General features: G+C 53.4%; 1 long non-coding RNA gene across 1 annotated transcript; it reads right to left on the reverse strand.

Moving 5' to 3' along the window:
* Positions 1-6,189: 6,189 nt before the first annotated feature.
* LOC308653462 lies at positions 6,190-11,384 on the reverse strand. The gene is made up of 3 exons (XR_014023049.1): positions 11,272-11,384; positions 7,589-7,744; positions 6,190-6,437 (listed from the first exon to the last, which is right to left on the reverse strand). It is a non-coding gene; the product is annotated as an uncharacterized lncRNA (long non-coding RNA).
* Positions 11,385-11,413: the final 29 nt, after the last annotated feature.

Genomic DNA, 11,413 nt, shown 5'->3' on the forward strand with positions numbered 1-11,413 from the left:
ATTGTCTTTGCTTCTACCCTGAGGACAGCAGCTCAGAGTGGGACCAGGGCCAGCTGGGGCTATAAAGCAAGGCACCTGACCACTGTCAAGCCATGAATGCACCACAGTAGCCGGGCAGAGGTCTCTAGGGTTCTGTGGTGTTTCCATGCCTTCTCTGTGCTCTTGGGCCTTGACAGTGGCAGGAGGCTGCTCTGGGCAGGTCTGACGTGGACCACTGGTGCGTGGGACTCCAATTCCCTAGACGCAGCCCCTCCCTGGCCTCCTCAGCCCGGGTCACAGTGAGAAGAGCTCTGGAGCCTGCTGTGTCCTTGCCCTGGCACCACTCTGGGTCCCCAGGGCTTCCCTCTGGGTGTCACATGGTGGCCCGAGGTTGGGTGGGAGGTGGCAGGCCATTCTGTATTACTTCTCCAGCAGTTGCTAACGGTTGGGTCATCGGCAACCTGGAAGGATTGGGCTTAGGAAGCTGGCAACGCGAGCTCTGGAGGGGTGTGTGGGGTCCACTCTGATGGCTCCTCTCCCTGCCTCTGGTGGCACGTGTGGCCTTCTGTTTGGTGCCTTTGCTGGTGCCTGGTGTTACCTCAGGATCCCCAGGCCTCTGTGCAGCCCAGGCTCTGGGTCTGGAGTCAGTGAGGTTGGTCCCCAGTGCTGCCCTGCCCTGATGGCCAACAAGGTCCAGTTCTGCTGTTCATACGTGCTGGCAGAAGACGTGGGGTTGGGGGGCGGGGATCGCTCATGACACATCAGTAGCAGAGCTTCTTGACGGCGCTGGTCCCTGCCCCTGAGCCCTGCTGCAGAGGTGCAGAGCCGTGTAACTACCTGTCCTGCTCCCCAGCGCTGAGCACGGCTTGGGCAGGGAGCAGTGGCACCCCAGGCCCTGCAGATTCCCTGTAGCTCTGGCTGTGGCCTGCTCTGCCTGGGCAGCGACTACCAGCCCCCTTGAGCCCCACCAGACCTTGAGAGGCTCCCCTGTCGGGTCCAGCTTTCCTGGTGTCCTTCATAGGCCTGGGGCACCCACTGGACTACATGAGTTACCACGTGGGCTGGGGTTGTGACTCAGGGTAGAGCACGTGCCTAGCGTGTTGAGGCAATGAGTCCGATTCTCAGCGCTGTGTATAAATTATAAAGGAGCAGGGACCAGTGCCATCAACTAAAAGCAACTAAAAAATATTTTCAAAAAGTATAAAAATATTACTGAGTGGTTTCTGTCTCTTGGTTGGACAGACTGATACATTAATAACAAGAAAAAAGTTCTAGTGAAATCTTGTAACTTTTGTCTAAGTGATTTCTAAAATTCTATTTTTAAAAGACAGTATGTGGAAAGAATGAGCTTGTGGGTGAAGGGGAGACTCTCCTTTTGCTCGTGGGATGGATCTACGCTTCTTGCCCAGCTTTCCTAGGAAGCGTTGTTCTCCGTAGTGCAGCAGGCCTCAGCGGTTCTCTGGTCTGAGTGGGGGTGTCCAGCTTTCTGTTGTTGATTCCGGGTCTGTCCCATTTGGCCGTCTGAGAGCAGGCCTGTGTGACTCTGTTCCCTTGCACCTCGGGTGTGTCTGTTGACCTGGCTGTTGGTCTGTCCTGGTGAGTGTCCGTGGGCGCTCAAGAGTGGGCTCTGCCCTCGTGGGATGGGGCAGCCGTAGCTGTCCATCGTACCCAGGGGACCCATCCTGCCACTGGGCTGGGACGTCCTGACCCATCCTGCCTGTGGGTCTGGGGTGGCTGAGAGCTGTTGCTGCCCCAGCGACTGTGGCGCGCCCTCTCCCTGCAGGTCTGTGGGCTTCGCCGTGCACCCTTGCCTTTCTGAAACATGCACCCCTGCACCTGTGACTTCCACGGCTCCAGCTGAGACCAGTGCTGCTCCTCCCGCCTCCTCTGTACCCCAGTCTTCTCCGCTCGCTCCCTCCCTCGTGTGCGCCTCACTTGCCTTTGTCTCCGTCGCCTATGAGGCTGGGGTGGAACCTAAAAGCCCTCTGCCGCTGAGCTGCACCTCTTCATGTGTTCTGAGCAGGGTCTTGCTGAGTTTCCCAGTCTGGCCTCAGACTCACAGTCCTCCTGCCTCTGCCTCCTCAGTAGCTGGGGTCACAGACGTGGCCACTGTGCCCAGCTACATCATACCTCTCATGGTTGCTCCATGCTTCCTGGATTGTTCTGCTGTTATTTTTTCTCTTAGATTTTTAATTTCAGAGGTTTCTTTTCTCACGTTCTCACCTCAGACTCTTAGCCATGAGCCTCCCATGGAACCCATCCAAAGTGCTCATCAGATCTGGGCAGTTTTGATCTCTAGCTTTCTTTCTGATCTTAGGATTTCTGTCTCTCTGCTTGCATTGTTCAGTTGTTCTCTCAGCATTCACTTTTTCCCATTAGACCCCATAACACATCAATCATAGCTTTTTAAAATTCCTGGTGTTATCATTCAACATTCTTGTCATATCTGACTCTGCTTCTGATGCTCATTTAGGCTCTTCAGACTTTTTTTTTTTTTTTTTTGCTTTTTAATCTGCCTTGTAATTTTTGGTTGAAAGCGGAATATGATGTATTGGATAAAAGGAACTGCTGCAAATAGACCACTAGTGATTGTATTAGTCTGTTTTCTGTTGCTGTATCAAAATAATTGAGGCAGGCTACTTTTAAAGAAAAAAGGTTTGTTTAGCTAACAGTTTTGGAGACCAAACATCCAAGTTCAGGTGGCCCTATCTGCTCTTATGAGGCTCCCTTGTCATCATGGCAAGAGCAAGCATGATAAATAGGATCACAGAATCTGCCAGGAGACCAGGCAGACTCAGGGGCTCCTTTGGAACAACTGGCTCTTGCCAGGTGGGCTTTTGTCCCCTCCGCAGGTGATGCCTCTGTAACCTAATCCCGTCCTGTGAGGTCCCACCTCCTAAAGGTCCCTCCACCTCCCAGCACCTCCACCCTGAGGCCGAGCTTCTACACATGACCTCTGGGACGTGCACAGCTTGTGGAAACCCTGCAGTAGTGCGGAGGGCACCTGGCCCTGTGACCAGGCCTCGGTGCCGGGGAGCCTGCACCCTGACCGTGCATCTCCATGTGTTTCCCAGTCTCTCCCAGGGCAGTGCAGCTGCAGGGCTGAAGCCAAGTGCTCTCTGCCCACACGGAGGGCAGGGGCTGCTGAAATCAGGTTGGCCTGGCTCTGGCAGCAGGCCTGGGGTGGAGGGCCAGCTGGTGGGCCGTGTCACGGTGGCTCCTTTACTCCTGTCTGTGCTGGAGCATGAGGGGGTCTTCCTCCCACGTTGTCTCCTGGAGCTAAACCTAAGGATGCCAGGTCCTTGCATAGGTCCCCAGAGTCCTCATTTCTCAGGCTTCTCCACCCTGGGCCTCTTGCAAGTGGCCAGTGCTGATGGACCTGCCCAGTGCCCACGCCTGTCCCAGGGCCTCCACTCAGGTGAGTCCCGTGTCCCCATCCTGCCCCTCCAGCATCGGGATGACATTCCTCGCTTCCTGGTGGGTCTGAGAAGAGTGTGGGTCTTCAGGATGCAGGTCTTGATCATGTGGCTGGAGGGCGACACCCCTCCTGAAGTGCTGGGCCTGCAGCTAGACGTGGACGGCTGGTGTTGGAAACCCCCAACTAAAAACAAGACATGGCAGAGCTGCCATCTGCGAGCAGAAGGTGTGCCATTGCCCAGACCATGAGCAAGCCAGGGACACAGTGCCAGACAGGAGCCATGGTGTCCCTGGGGCCGAGACCAAAGGTATGGCTGGACTGACAGGGGCTTTGCTGTCTCTGTGGCGGGTGGTCACAGCACTGTGAGAGCTGACCTGGGTTTCCTTCTGGCACTTTGGAGGTTCTTGGGAGTGGGTGACGGAGGCCCAACCCCACTGTCTGGGCAGCCACACCCTTGATGCCAAAGGCACGTGAGGAGTGATGTCATTTGGCACTGTCATGGAGAGACCTGGACATCGGGAGTCTCTGCTGCCATCTCTCCAGTCATGGGGCTTCCTTCTCCCTCAGGGACCCCAGTCTTCAGCTGCCGGCCTCTGCTTATTCAGGCAGCTGGTCCTACGCTGGCCGTGCTGCTTGGGTGGGAGGGGGTTAGGAGGAAAGGCCTGGAGCAGCAACATTGTTCCCTCACACAAAGCACAGTGCCACCCGCCACCAAGCTGCTCACGAGGTTGGTGACAGTGGCCATGTCCACAGAGAGAAAGGAGGCTGGGTTCTGGGGATGTGGGAGGGAGACAAAAGCTTCCATGTGGTGAGGGTAGGGTTGACTGATGCCAGGGGGCCACTGCTATTCTGCCCCAGAGGCCCAGGTGGCTCCTGGGGTCTCAGATCCCACTCAGCTCCTCCTGCTGCAGACAGAGCTCAGCCAGCCATCTGGGTCAGCCTCAGTAAGAGCTGAGTCTCAGGTTGGTTGGAGGAGCAAAGGGACATGTGCATGTAACTCACAGGTGTGCACCACAAGACGTGACACACAGGCACACAGGTGTGCACCACAAGACATGCATGCACATGTACCCAGGCACACACCACAAGATGTGACACACATACACAGGCTTGTACCACAAGACGTGACACATGTACACAGGCGTACACCACAAGATGTGACACACACACGTGTGTGTGCAACATAAGACATGCACACACATGTACACAGGCGTGCACCACAAGATGTGACACACACGCGTGTGTGTGCAACATAAGACATGCACACACACGTACACAGGCGTGCACCACATGGCGTGTGAAAGGCCAAGGTCCGTCGTCGGAGATCAAAATGCACACACACAGACAGCAGTGACAAAGATGAAGCACTTGACTGCAATATAGAAAGTGAGAGTCAGTTATCTTAAACCAGGAAGCTCCCGGGGCCAACCATAGTAAAGGTCAGTTCATCACCTACGGTGCACGCACGTCCGCCCTGCATGAGATTCATGGGGGGCACGAACTGTCCACAAGTGCAGAAGACGGGAGGGCCAATTAGAAGGTTTTCAAAACAACTTGTTACCTGCCCACTGGCAACTTGCCCACCGCCATGTGGCATTAGGGGCTGCTTATCTGAAAGGCCCAGGGAGTTCTAGCCGCCCACTGGCAATTCACCGCCATGTTTGAAAGGCCCGGGGAGTTCTCAGGGAGACTCCCAACAGTGTGCACACACAAACACAGGTGTGCACCACACAGCATGCACACATATGCACAGGCCTGCACCACGTCCTGTGCACAAGCACACTTGCACCTAGCTGACGTGTGGAATCACTAGGATCATTAACATTACAAAGGTGACGATTCTGATTTTTCTTTCAGAAGAACCTGCACAGTCAGGCAGGAGGCAAAGGAAGGCAGGAACAGAAGGACAGGCATCTTTCTGACCAAAGGCATTGGGGTCCAGAAGTGCAGGCCGAACCCCTTGGCTCACTTAGGTGCCTGGAGCCCAGGGGGCCCCCAATTTGGCAAACGGTGACAGAACACAGAACGTCCGTGTGTCAGGGATATCACATTTTGTTTTTGTTCCATCACCTCGAATCCCTCGCTTCCACTTCTTTGCAAAGCCGGTGTCCCTTCCAGAAGAGCCAGTCTCCACAGGCCTAGAGCAGAAAGCAGGGCTGTGGCTCTGAGTCCCTGGCAACGAGGGACCCAGCTCCAAACCCTGTGCTTTTGTTTCTGTCTTTCTCTGTGAGGACTAGAGGTGGGAGCACTGGGCACACACAGAGCCACCTCGTGGGTGTGTCCTCAGGACCCCACTGGCCACATGAGAGGAACCCCCAAGGGACCTGCAGGTGGCCTCTCAGACTCTGACATGGACCGTGCTTTATGTAACTTTACAGATTTTGGAAACCTGTGGTAGAATCATGTCAGGTTTGAAGCAGAAAATGCACAGGGTGGTTCCTCTACTCAGTGGGACCCTTCTGCACAGGACTCTCTGTCTTCATCCCTTCCCCAAGGCCACACAGGGACTGTGGCTGACTCACCAGCTAGTGCCATCTATCCACCTGCATCACAGACCTGCCTGTAGAGCTGAGTCCTCTCCAACAGAACGCCCAGGGTCAGGGAGGGGTCAACGTGTGTTAGAGCATATGAGGGGCATCTGGCCCTGTGACCAGGCCTCGGTCCTGGGGAGCCTGCACCCTGACCGTGCATCAAACCTGGACACCTGGTCCTCGAGCTCACCGCCACACACGGTGAAGTCATCTGGAACACATGCCTGGAGGTGGAGCGTTCCCATGGGTGTAGAGCACCTACTGGTTAGAACTGGAAGGTACTCAGATAAGATCATAGCAAGAACTGGGGGATTAAAATTTAAAGTAACCTCCATAATAAATCTAACAAGTTGGTAAAAACCTGGTAACCTGCATTAAGTTTACCTTTTAAAATATATCATCAGGGCTGGGGCTGTGGCTCAAGCGGTAGCGCGCTCTCCTGGCATGCGTGCAGCCCGGGTTCGATCCTCAGCACCACATACCAACAAAGATGTAGTGTCCGCCGAGAACTAAGAAAAAATAAATAAATATTAAAATTCTCTCTCTCTCTGTCCCCCTCTCTCTCTCACTCTCTCTTAAAAAATATATATATATATATATATATATCATCTGTTGTTACGCTTCTAAATGTGTCTGTATACCAACTTAACCAGCACATGTTCTGGACATGCTGGAATGGTTTTTTAGAACCTTTAGCAGGATTCTTGCAATGTGACCCAGAATCCAGCCCAATGGGTGCTCAGCTCAGTGCCTCCTGGCTGTAGACCCCCTGCTCCAGCTGGGGCCTGGGACAAGGGCAGTGTTTTGGTGATCACAGCTTTAGAACAAACCTCAGGTGCCCAGGATACCACAGCTTGCACCCCCGTGTGGAATCCGCTCTGAGGCGGGGCCTCCTGCTCACCCAATGCCTGTGGGCTAGCTCTGCCCCAGCCTGAGCTGGCCAGGGGGTGGCCTGCAGCCACAGGGCAAACCTACCCTGGAGCAGGGCCTGAGGTGACTCTTGCAGGGACAGAATTGCAACCTGTGACAACACCCTACCTGCAGGCAACTCAGGTGTCCCATGTTGCTTCACTGGGCAGAGGGCCCTTGCCCCCTCCTTTGTGGCAGCAGTCCCAACCACTCGGGGTGCTCAGTGGCCCCAGGAGCTGCTTAGGGGGACAGAGTTGTAGGTCCTTGAGGCAGAGCATCCCTGATAGTGGCTGGATATGCACAGTCTTGGGCTCAGCACCATTCGTGGGGACATGGCTTGGGTCAGAGATCCAGAGTGTCCCCAAAGCTACAAAGCAATTATATGACAAGTTACCCAGAAAGGGTTGTGGTGGGGTGGATCCCAACCAGGAGAAGCAGCTCAGCAGGTATTCTGAGGCTCAGCCAGTCTAGGAAACCGGCATTTGTCGAAGTATGGGGAAAGTGGCTCAGTGTCTCCATTACTTTGTGGTGTGTTACAGCCGAGATCTGAGTCTGGGCAGCCTTTGGTCAAGTCCACGCTCGAAGCATACAGAAATGCCTGCTCTTCAGAGAAGCGGGAGAGGGTTTTCTATGACATTTTGGCAATAGTTCTCTTTGTAAATCCAATGTATTTTTTAATAAGTCATTTAGGAAAGATAGAAGTGATTTAAGGAACGCGGGTGCCATGGTTTGTCCTGTTTAGGAAACTTACCCCAACCAGCAGTGCTGAGCCGTGGACCTAAGGACACGGCTCTGCCTGTACAGTAACGAGCGCAGGTGCAGCTGGAGGGTCAGTGGCAGTGGGCGTGGGCGTGTTCATCTCTGGTTCCTTCTCCTGCATGTCAGCGCAGCAGTGACGCCATCTCACCTGCCTCCAGAACCACGAGCCAAATCAGCCTCCACTGCTTCTAAATCACCCAGATTGTGTTCTGATAGAGCAGCCAGAAGTGCACTAGGACAGTGCACCTACATTTAATTCCTCAATTATTTTTCTAAGAGCATTTCTAAGAGCTAGTAGGAAGAGTTCTGCATGCATATTTGAATCACTGACTTTCTTCAGATTAAAAAGTCAACTGTAAACCCTGCACTTAAGAAGTTTTATGCTTCTACCCATGACTGCCAAAGGCAATTGAAGGACTTTGAGAAGCGGCCAGAACTCCATTACCAATGACTTCACATCCTCTGCGCCTCCCATGCAGGGGAGACCTTCCTCACATGACAGGAGAATCCAGCTGCTGCTATGGCAAGTACTGCAAAATGTACAGCTGAAGAAACACACTTTCTTTGAGCCCAGGAGTTCTCCAGGTAAGGATTTGGGCCAGTGTTTTTCTCCACTGAGGTCACTTGTGGTATTCAGTTGGCGCTGGAGTTGGTCTGGGGACCATATGGCTAGACTCCCCTGTCTGGTCCTTGGTGGGGAAGGCAGGTCCTCTGCAGGAGGACTTCTTTCAGGGGAGCTGCCTCAGAGGTCATGCTGGCCCACTCATCATCTCCTGGTTACAGACAGGCCGTGAGGCCAACTGCAATGGAAAGGACAGGACTAGAAGCCACCTCTTGCTGAAGAGGTGCAACACACTGAGTGGGAGACCTGTTGTGAAAATACAGTCTACTCTGTGGCCACACTCCACACACTTGCCCAAGACCCCGGGGCCTCGCCCCTTCAGCATCCCACTCCAGGACCCGTCAGGATCCTGCATGATGAAGCACTTTGCGTAGTTCCTCAGGATTAGCGGCTCAGGGACATTTCCTTCTCAGCCCAAAGAGTTGGGACCTAGAGAGGCCAGGGCCCTGACTCCCAGTAGTGGGACAGGGACCAGGTGCCACAGTAGACAGGCCCACCTGAAGGGGTACCGTGAAAGGCATGAAGTGTGCACTGTCCACAACAATCCTGAGATCCAGCCCAATGCAGGGACACACTGCTCCCGATGGCCCCCATGGCTGCAATTCTGGCTTTGGGCCTTGACCCCGCCCGCTTTGAGTCAGAGGCTTCTATTGCATTACTTTGGGCTGGTTTAATCCACACTAGTGTTGACTCTGATGGTATCATTCTCCTGATAACTTGCAGCTTTCCATGAATGTTATGGATGTTCACCCAATTGGCAAATCCAATCGGGGGTGAGTACCAGGGATTGAACTCAGACACACTCAATCACTGAGCCACATCTCCAGTCCTATTTTGTATTTTCTTTAGAGACAGAGTCTCACTGAGTTGCTTAGCACCTCACTTTTCCTGAGGCTGGTTTGAACTCGAAATCCTCCTGCCTCAGCCTCCCGAGCTGCTAGGATTACAAGTGTGCACCACTGCACCTGGCTCTGATTATCTTTTAAACAGGCTCTTTCCTATTTTGGGCTCCTTTTGAGAGAGTGTTGTGAAGCAATGCTCTTAAGATTCTTGGAAGGGCTAATTAATGAGGGCCTGAGAAGACCTTCACAGAGGCCTTTGCTCACTGAAAGGAGCAATTCAAATCTGAACACAGGAGTTTTACAGCCCCAGCCTATTTTACAGACAGGTCTTCCTGACAGTGTCCTGGATTCCATCTTTGCCGTGAGCCCTTTTCTTTAAGAATCTTCTGCTGGGAGAACCTGGTGGTGCAGGATTTATTCAGGAGTATGAGAATGGAAACCCAGGCCTCAAATCCTAAACTTAAATCATACCCAATGACTTTTGCCATTTCTCTAGGTTAAAGCACACCCTCTGGCCACCCTAGACTCGAGGGGCCTGCCCTTGCTGTAGGTAACTGGAGTGGGATGGCCTTTGCACAAGGTTGGCCCGTTGGCCACAAAATATTTACATTCTCAACCTCCTTCTGGTAGGACACCCTGAGTCTCGCCCGTACCTGGTTTAAACCAGGCCTGGCAGCAGCTGAGGCTCCTTGGTAGCATCTCTTCTTGTCCCAGAGGTTTGGGAGCTGATATAACACATTGTGCCCCTCCACACCCCCTGGAGAGACACCAGGAAAGCACAAGCAGGGCTGCCACTCAAAATGGGGAGGAAGAGGTACAAGGAAGTCGAAGATTCGAAATCTGTGGGGCAAACACTCTTGAATTCCTCAGCCTCAGTGCAAGAAAACTCTGGTGTGAGCCCAGCTCCACTCCAAAGGGCTCTGGATCCATTGTTGTTTGCTGCCCCCAGGAACCCACCTTGCCGGAGACCACCTTCCATCCCAAGAGAGGCCTCTGCCTTTGCAGTAGGCAGATTTCACAGCATTCTTGCCCGCAGGAGGGTGCAGGGTCACAAGAGTCCCCTGTTCAATTTCAGCTGTCTCAGTGTAGTAGCAGCAGGGGAGTGCTCTTGCCAGTATGCATTTCTTAATGATGTTCCTGAGCAGTGCCCCATTGTAGAAAGAGACCACTGTCTGTGGATGGGCCATGATCTTAAAGTAGGACAGAAGAGACTGGACAGCTGAGAAATTTTTCAGGAAGTAGGTTTACTGACTGCAGGGTTCAGAGGTGGCTCTCACCTAAGAATTCATCCTCTGAACATGAGTACAGAAATTCTTTGAACTTATTGGTGGGCGCTAGGAGGTTCAGATGACAAGCGCGTTCCCTTCCATCCTCTAGAGGGGTTTTACGAGTTTTCCCTGCAAACCTGGCATTTATAAATAAAGAGGAAGCTACAAAACAGAGTGCCTTCTGCAGATTGTTGCTGATAGCTGATGTCCTATGCAAAAAGCTCTCTGATAAGAAGAGCAACTTATATACCACAAATATGGTGAGGGTTTCTGCTTAATTATGGTAAGGGTCTTCTGGGTGGGGGTCTCTGGCCTGCTTCAGTCTGTGTGTGGATAAGCCACAACTTGTGCCCATGTTCCTGTTGATTGACACACAAATATTATCAGCCTTTTGCTATTATAACTAAAATTCCCATGAACATCCTCAGACATGGCTGCTTTGGATGTACCTTTTCATTTCTCTTGGGATTTTTTTTTCTGGGCCATTTTGCCCCCACAATCATCTGTTGAAGCCAGGTGAACTGAGGTCTTAAGGAGGTAAATGAGGTTCAATGAGGTCATGAGAAGCACTAGCCAACAGCACTGAGACTGAGAAAATGTCTGTTTAGGTCACCCAGTCCGTGGCACGTGGTTTCTGCAGTCCCAGAAGACTGGTTGTTGAAGGAACAGGGTTTCCTAAGGTCGTAGACTGAGGTGGTTTCCTGCTGGTGGCTGGTTGTCAACCTCAAGAGTACATAGGGGTCCTTGCCATGGGGTTGCTCCCCTCGTGGCTACTGGTTTTTATCAAAGCCGACAAGAGACTCACTAACGTGGACCCTGGGGCCGCTCTTGTCCCTACCCCCGCCCCCAACCCCAGGCCCCTCCCTATCCCCAGCAGGAACCCCAGGCCGCTCTCTATCCCGATCCCCAGCAGGACGCCACCCCGACCTCCCCGTGAGCCGACCTCGAGCGTAACGCGTGGGGCCAAGCTGCCCAGCACATCGGCTCGGAGCCTCGGGCCCTGGGCGGGGCCTCCTTCCCCACGGCTTCTGTGTACTGCGCCTGCGCGGGCCCTGGGCAGCGGTTCCGCTTCCGGGACTGCGAAA

This window comes from Spermophilus citellus, assembly GCF_964194105.1.
Source record: "Spermophilus citellus genome assembly, chromosome: 7".
Lineage (NCBI taxonomy): Eukaryota > Metazoa > Chordata > Mammalia > Rodentia > Sciuridae > Spermophilus > Spermophilus citellus.